This window comes from Psammomys obesus, unplaced genomic scaffold, assembly GCF_907164565.1.
Source record: "Psammomys obesus unplaced genomic scaffold, mPsaObe1.curated_primary_1811, whole genome shotgun sequence".
NCBI lineage: Eukaryota > Metazoa > Chordata > Mammalia > Rodentia > Muridae > Psammomys > Psammomys obesus.
The window spans coordinates 6,730,439-6,738,608 of NW_026592890.1; positions in this window are offsets into that span (position 1 = coordinate 6,730,439).

Consider the following 8,170-nt stretch of genomic DNA (forward strand, 5'->3'; position numbering starts at 1 on the left):
TACTGTACTAGTCAGGGTTCTCTAGAGGGATAGAATTTATAGACTGAGTAAATACTACCTATGGGAACTTATTAGATTGGCTTCATTATATTTATTATGAAATGGTAGTTCTTAGATTGGTCTGTATGCTGGAGAGGCTGGGACTCTAAGCTGCTCAGCCCTTGGATGCCTGCATCACAATTTGGCACTGAAGCCCCAATGCTTAGCTCACATTGTAAGGCCTAAGAAACTGAGTTCCCATGACAGCAAAGGATAACAGCAATAAAGCAGATGCACTCACCAGCAGGGAGCAAAGATGGGCAAGGAAAACAGCTCCACTTTCCTTCTGACCTCTTTATTCTGTGAGACCTGCTATTCACCTTTAATCCTCCCTGTAAACACCCTCTCAGACCCACCCAGAACCCTCTAGACCGTTCCAGAGGTGGGTCCCACCTCTGAGTCCCATCTAGATCTAATCAAGTTGACAACTCAGATTAACTCTCACAGACGGAGAATGTCTTGTGTCCTGCCTGAGCAATGTCAGATGTGCAAATGAGCATGTTTGGCTTTCTACATCATCAGAACAACAAAAAATCCAAAAGGCACACCAATGTTGCTGACACTGACTCACCAAGTACCCCTGATTTCACTTACTGCTTATGGCCATTGGCGATAATGGTTAAAAAGGGTTGTGGGGCAGCACGGTGGCACATAGCTTTAATCAGGTAGAAGGATCTTCTACCTGATTTGAGGCCAACCTGGTCTATATCGTGAGTTCCAGACTAGCCAGAGCTAGACTACAAAAACAAAACACTGCTGTGGGGTTCAGAGGGCTTACTGAAGACAGGAAAAGAGAGCTGAGGGCCACTACAGCTGGTTAGTTGAGATGGTGACGTAATGACTTGTGCACCAGATGGTCTGAAAATAGGTTAGGGGTGCTAACAAAACGAGTATTAGCTGCGCTTTCTTTTATAAGGTCCAGGTGAGGGGGTTCCATATTGGTTGGCCTGATGTGGTCAATAAACTCACTGGCCAGGTTTTTCTGATAGGGCTCTGATAGACCCATGTGTTCTTGATTTACTCTGGGAAGTTCATAGTTGGTGCTATTTTTATTTGTGTAAATGTGTTATCACTTTGTGCCTTGTGGTTTGTGCTGTTAAGTTACAAAGCAAGATGCAGAGTCACTCTGTATCTGTTAGCTCTGACAACAGAGCCGACTGCTCTTATGAAATGGAGTCACTTAGGGCAGGACATGATCTGGAAGCTCTATAAAGAGTAACTAAGGTATAACTTGATCTCCAGTTTGTCAAGTTTACTAGTAACTTCCACAGCCACCCAGCGTTCACAAACACCCACACATATACACCGCATGCCTTCCGGTTTGGTACGGAAGTCTCCCTTTGATTAGCAGCATTGAAAATGATGTTTTATATCTCTTATGAAAATCAGTTGACAAAGAAATTCCAAAAGCTTTGAAGGGGAGAAAAACTTCCTCTGAAATGTGTGCATTTATATTTACACTAAAAAGATCATCTTTAATTTTTATTAAAAATCTGCTTTCTAGCTTGGTAGTGGTGGTACACACCTCTAATCCCAGAACTTGGGACGCAGAAGCAGGTGGATCTCTGAGTTCAAGGCCAACCTGGTTTAAAGAGTGAGTTCCAGGACATGCAGGGCTACACAGAGAAACCCTGTCTCAATAAATAAATAAATAAATAAATAAATAAATAAATAAATAAATAAATAAATAAATAAATAAATAAATAAATAAATAGGAGCTGCATTCTGTTCTGTTATTTTGTGTTTTGTTTTTACTAATTTTTTGTTTTTTTTTTCTATGTACTTAGTCTTACCAGGTTGAGTCACGTTCATGAAGCGTTACTGGGTTGGGATCTCAGAACATTAAGAAAGCACAGTTATTGCCATAAAGGTGGTCTTTATTTTCCTGGTGACTGCTTGTCAGTCAGTCTCTTTGACTAAAATGTTTTCATTAAGTTCTTCTAAAGAATATCGAACACGGTTCGTGAGACGGCGCAGCAGGTGAAGGCATCCGCCCCACATCTGAGTCCTCTCCCTGGGATCCACATGGTGAAAGAACAGCACTGATTGTCAAAAGTTGTTCTCAGATCCCTATGCACACATCATAGCCCACACACGTATACAGGCACAGATAACGGGATAAACTTGTATAATTAATTGTTTATACATATTAATTAAATGCAGGAAATTATTACAGTAGCAGTTTTCTTTAACCAGCTATTCCCCCAGTGACTGGCACAGAGAGACTATGATTTTTTAGTAAGCTGTAGGTACTATGCTGGGCAGATTCTGAGCCATTCTAACCTTACTACCCTAAAAACCTACATAAAAATGACTCACTTGCCAATCTGATGACTCCTGGGTGGCTTCTGCTCCATCAGTCTGTCTTCATGTCCACATACTCATTGTCCATCCTGCCCCATGATGACTCCTTCTCTCTCCTTCTTCCTCTCCTCCTGCTACATCTTCTGCTGCTCTCCTCCCATCCTCATGGTCTGGTTCTTGTGGTCTCTCAAACCCAAGCCCGGGAACCTAAACTCTGCCTACCCTCTTCTGCCCTGTCACAGGCTTCAGCTCTTTATCAACCCATCAGAGACAACTGGGGAGCATTCCTTACATCACATGGACACAGGAGATAGTTCAACATCCATAACAATGTTCGTGGCAGGGTGGTAACCAGATCTTGGGGCACTGAAATCAGCATCTGAAACACACAGTGCAGGAGACCGTTCTCCAACAACAACTGTTATGGTAGTTTGAACAACAGTCCCCATTGACTCATATATTTGAATGCTTACTCATCAGGGAGTGGAACTACTTGAGAAGAATTAGGAGGTGTGGCTTTTTGGAGTAGGTGTAGCCTTGATGGAGGAAGTGTGTCATCGAGGGTGGGCTTTGAGGTTTAAAAGCCCGAGTCAGGCCCAGCATCTCTCTGCTGCCTTCAGAGCCAGAACCAGAACTCTCAGCTACTTCTCCAGCACCGTGTCTGCCTGTGTGCCCCCATGCTCCCCAACAAGATGATAATGGACTAAATCTCTGAAACTGTAGGCCAGGTCTAATTAAATGCTTCCTTTTACAACAGTTGCTGTGGTCGTGGTATTTCTTCACAGCAACAGAACACTGTCTAAAACAACTGCAATATAATTTTTAATTTAAAACACCAAATGTCTTATGCTGAAAAGATTTTCCGAAGCCATTTGTCAAGTGAATGGCAGACAATTAAGTCTGAAGCTATTTGGATATTTGAATTCATGGATGGTAACTGGGCCTTATTGCAAACTACTGCCTGACTTTGAAACCAGCATAATCAATGACTACATCTCTGTAGAAGGAGCAGTAAAGATACAATTGTCACAACTTGATGCATTTTCTTCTTACTCATACAGAGGAAAAGGCACAAGAGAACTCACAGTTTTGCATGCTAGATTCATGTCATTCACAAATTTAGGAACTGCAAACATCTTAGTCAGTCTTTTCAGTAAAGTAACTTATAGGTAAGGAAACAGATATTCAGAGATTGGGAAACCTACACAAAATCAGACAGAAAGGAGGCTGGGGTTAAACACAGGCCTTGCTCCAGGCACCTCCCACTTCAACTTTCTCTGTTGTAGTCAGAGCTTAGAACTTCTGTCCGTTATCTCTTAGTAGGAAAGCACAGAATATTTGAAAGTCATTCTTATGACCCATTGCTTCCTAGTTCCTAATCCTAAACAGATCTAACTGAGGTCACTCTGCAAACAGCTCTCTCTCCTAAGCCTTGAGCACACAAGAATCCAAGATCTTTTTAAAAACTTTGTCCTGCATACTTAATATGGCCTGTCCATCAGTTTTCCTCTGTCATAAATCAGCACCAGGACAGATGTATTCTTGACCTCAGCTCCTACTGTGCGAGCCTTAGACTGTTTCCAAATAAATAAATAAGGGATCCCAGAACAACGTCAGGAGAAAAGGAGGACTCCCTGTGGTGAGGCCATTTCTCTTGGTTTCAACCTCTGATGTTCACAGAGCATCCAACAGTGCTATGTTGGACAAAGCATAGGGAGGTCTATAAGCTCTTTAGTGGCTGCAGGAAGGCTAGCGGAATAATTTGTCATTTTATGTGGAAAATAAGGAGTCACCGAAGGTGACCTTGTAGTTTGGACCTGGATTTGCTTTACCACATCCAGACACCAGGTGTTTTAGAAACTAAGGATGGCTGGGTGATGGTGGTGTTCCCTTTAATCCCAGAACTCAGAAGGCAGAAGCAAGAGGATCTCTGTGAGCTTGAGGTGAGCCTAGTCTACAGAGTGAGTTCCAGGACAGCCAGGGCTACACAGAGAACCCCTGTCTCAAAAACAAACAAAGAAACATAAAAATTGAAAAGGAAAGAAATACTGTTGCTTTTAAGAATGCCCCCAAGATGGGCTACAGAGATGATAGCTCAGTGATTAAGAGCACTGTCTCCTCTTTCAGAGGTCCTGAGTTCAATTCCCTGCAACCATATGGTGGCTCACTACCAGTCTATACTAGGATCTGATGCCCTCTTCTGGCAGGCAAGCATACATGCAGATAGAACACTCATACACATAAAATTAAAAAATTAGTAAATCTTAAAAAAAAATAAAAGAAATGAAAAAGAGTACTTACTTCTCTTTCAGAGGACCCAGGTTCAGTTCCCAGTAGCTCACAGAATTCTGTAGCTCCAGTTCCAGGAATCTGATGCCTTCTTCTGGGCTCTGAGGATATTAGACATGCATGTTGTACACATATACACTTGTAGGCAAAATACTCATATGCATAAAATGAAGCAATAATGAAAATAAATCTTTAAACAGACCATTTCAACAGGTGCAATATCTTTACAACACAGATCAAAGTCTTTAAACTCACATGGCAAACTAGATAATTGTTTCTTTAAAAAAAGAGATTAAAAACATTTTAATTTTATGTGTATGTATATGAATCACTGCATGCAAGTGCCAAAAGAGGCCAGATGAGGGCAACTGTATCCCCTGGAACTGGAATGACAGTGGGGCTGCTATTCTACCCAATGTGGGTGCTGGCACTTAAATCTTATTCATCTCCAAGGGTAGCACATACTCTTATTGGCTGAGCCAACTCTGAGCTAACCCAGCCTGCAACCAGATATTTGCAGTCCAAATAAGAAAGTAAGACAACAGCTGGGCACGTTGGTGCGTGTCTTTAATCCTACCACCTGGGAGGCAGAGGCAGTTTGATCTCTGATAGTTCAAGGCCGGCCTGGTTTACCTGAGTTCCATGACAGCGAGAACTGCTTACTAGAAAGACCCTGTCTCAAAAACAACAACGACAAAACCCTCCAAACAAACAAACAAACAAACAAACCATCAAAAAAACAAGGAAAGAAATCACACTTCAGTAGTTGAAGGCACACGGAGTCAAAAGGCCTTGGTATATACACATGGGCACTGCCACCATGCTACTGTGAGGTTTCTGTCAAGACGTGCAAGCTCTACAGGCCTTTGTGTTATTTTTTTTCTAAGAAAGGAACACAATACTATCTACATCATGAGTTCAGTGAAATGGTGGTTAAACAGTCATAATTCTTGGCACTTTGCAAGTACACAAAGAATGGTAATTTTGCTGTTTTATTTTATGTGGATGTTTTCCCAGCATGTGCGTCTGTATATCACGTGTGTTGTGCCCTTGGAAGTCAGACGAGGGCATTGGATCCCCTAGAACTAGGGTTTCAGAAGGTTGTGAGGTACCATGTGGTAACGGTGATACAGCCCAGGTCCACTGGAAGAACAGCCAGTGCTCTCAATCAGCCAGCCATCTCCCTAGCCTCAAGAGTGGTTAATTGTTAAGAGATGCTGCTTATACACATCTGCTTTAAATTCTGAATTCAGCTTTCCCCCCGGCCTTCAAACACAATTATCTTCAAGGCTGTGTATGCAGGAAACCTAGGCTCCATTTCCTAGGTTTGTAGCCTTTATTCTGAGGAAGGAAAATCCCTTAACAGAAAGTCTTTAAAGTTAAGTTCCCATCCAATTTGAGTAGAGACTACTCAATAGCCTCTTTAATCTAAACAAAACAAAACAAAAAAAAACCTGCCTGCATGTGTCTGTGTGCATGTCCAAGCGTCTGTGTGAGTGTGGGTGCACCTGGAGAACAGAGCATAACGTTCCTCATCTGATACCTTGGTAGAGCCATGGTTTGGTTTCTTTGTTGTTCTACGGTGCCTACTCCAGGCTAACTGCTTGTTTTTCAGGGTTGTCTTGTCTTCAGAGCCCTGGGATTCAAATACAGTTCACAGAGGAGCGGAGTTTGGGGAATTTTTTCAAGTGCTTTACCCACCAATGCATCTTGCCACCCCCTTTAAGGTATCCTAAGGATTATTTGGGGAAGCGCATGGATGCTTCACTTCTTCCATAACTCACTGAAGTCTGAAATCTGTCTGTCCTGGAAAGATATTCACATCCTTGATACTCAGAGAAGCAATACTGCCTGTCGATGGACAGGCCGAATCAGAGCAGCACCAGCCGTCCCTGCTTGCTCTGAGTAGTTTGACAAACGGGTGGAAAGAGAACACTTTGCCGTCTAAGGGCGGCATCATCTCAGGCCAGGCCTGGGAAATGAGGAAAGACTCGCAACTGCAATAGCCTGATGTTGAGGCCAGGAAACTAGACGGCTGGTTTAGCAGAGAGCCAAGTAAGGATGGTAGAAAACCGCGGGCAGGCAATTTAAGCTCTGTGCTCATGTCTGGGTTAAGTTTGGTCTCCTGTCTCTGGCATCTGGCTGTTTGCTCCCTGAAGGGCGAGGCTGGCTTTTGCCAGGCCCGAGGGGCACACAGATTTCCTTAGGAAAACACGTTCACGAGCAGACGGTTCAGCAACTACAAGCTGCACCACATTCCAGAAAGGTACAGCGGTCCCGCATGGCCGCACTGACCAGCCGGAAGCCCACATCCGGCCGCTCTCGCCTCCACCTCTAGACGCACGGGCGCGTCGTCACCGCGGATGGCCAATCAGAGCGCGCGACCAAAATAGCCCCGTATAAATAGCGGCGGGAGGGCGCGGGTAGCGCCGCGCCAGCGCCGGGCGGGTTGCGCGCGCAGGTGAGGCCCAGCGCCCCGCCCGCTGCACACCTGCTTCCGCCCGACGTGGGGCCGGAGGTTGTCAGCCGAGACTCCAAATATGGGCGGCGTTGGGTTTGCTAAGTGAGTAACGAGCGCTGCGCTCAGCGGAACTCGCCCGCCTCACGGGCTTCTCTTCAGAGAGAAGGCCGCCGCAGCCTTGCGTCATCCGGGCCGCTCTTTAGCGCGGGCTTAGGCGCACTTCCGGTGGGGACGCCCCCGCCCGGGTTCTGCGGAAGGACGAGCCCTTCCCCAGCCTGGGCACGTTCCTGCTCGCCGTTCCGGTCCTTTCCAGGAGGCCTGAGCCTCCCGTCCTGGAAAGGACAGAGGCCCCGGCGCCCTGCACACCTCCCACCTGGCTTCCAGCCTCATCCGGTCTGTGACGTCATGCGGCCCTGCAGATCTCCTAGCTCTTCTCCCTCTCTTCAGCTACTGCCCACCCTCCGTCTTCCCACCCTCTGAGTTGTCTGTAGAACCCTTACATTTGTCTAATAAGGGAGGCTTTAAAGTGTCGGCCTGGAGAAGTGGCTCAGGGTAAGAAAAAGTGGGTGCGGCTCCTAGCACCCACTGTGGTCACAGCCGTTAATAACTCCTGTACCTTCTGACCTCTGCAGGCGCTGTGGTACATGAATATACATGGAACAAAAAGCACTCACACCTAAAACAAAAATCTAAAGAAAAGTTATATTAGAATGTTAAAACCGTATTAGAATTCCACCCACCTGTCAATTTTGTATTGTTTATTCCAAAACTATGAGCAAGTATTTCTGGATACATTTAATGACATCAACTCAATAGAACGCTGCAGGGCATTGTGTGAGCTCTTCCCTCCGTTCTCTTTCTTTTTTTCTCCATCATTATTCACTTATTTTAAATACACAGTTTACTCACACTAAACCTCACAAATATTAAGACAGCTGTGTAAAGGTCTAAGAGTGAGTACAAAGGGATTTAGCCCTTTGTACTAAGGCTAAGATCTGGACCATTAAAACATTCCAAGTTTCTCTTTGTTTCTTTCCAGCCTAAGTACCATAAAAAAAAAAAAAAATGTTCTATGAA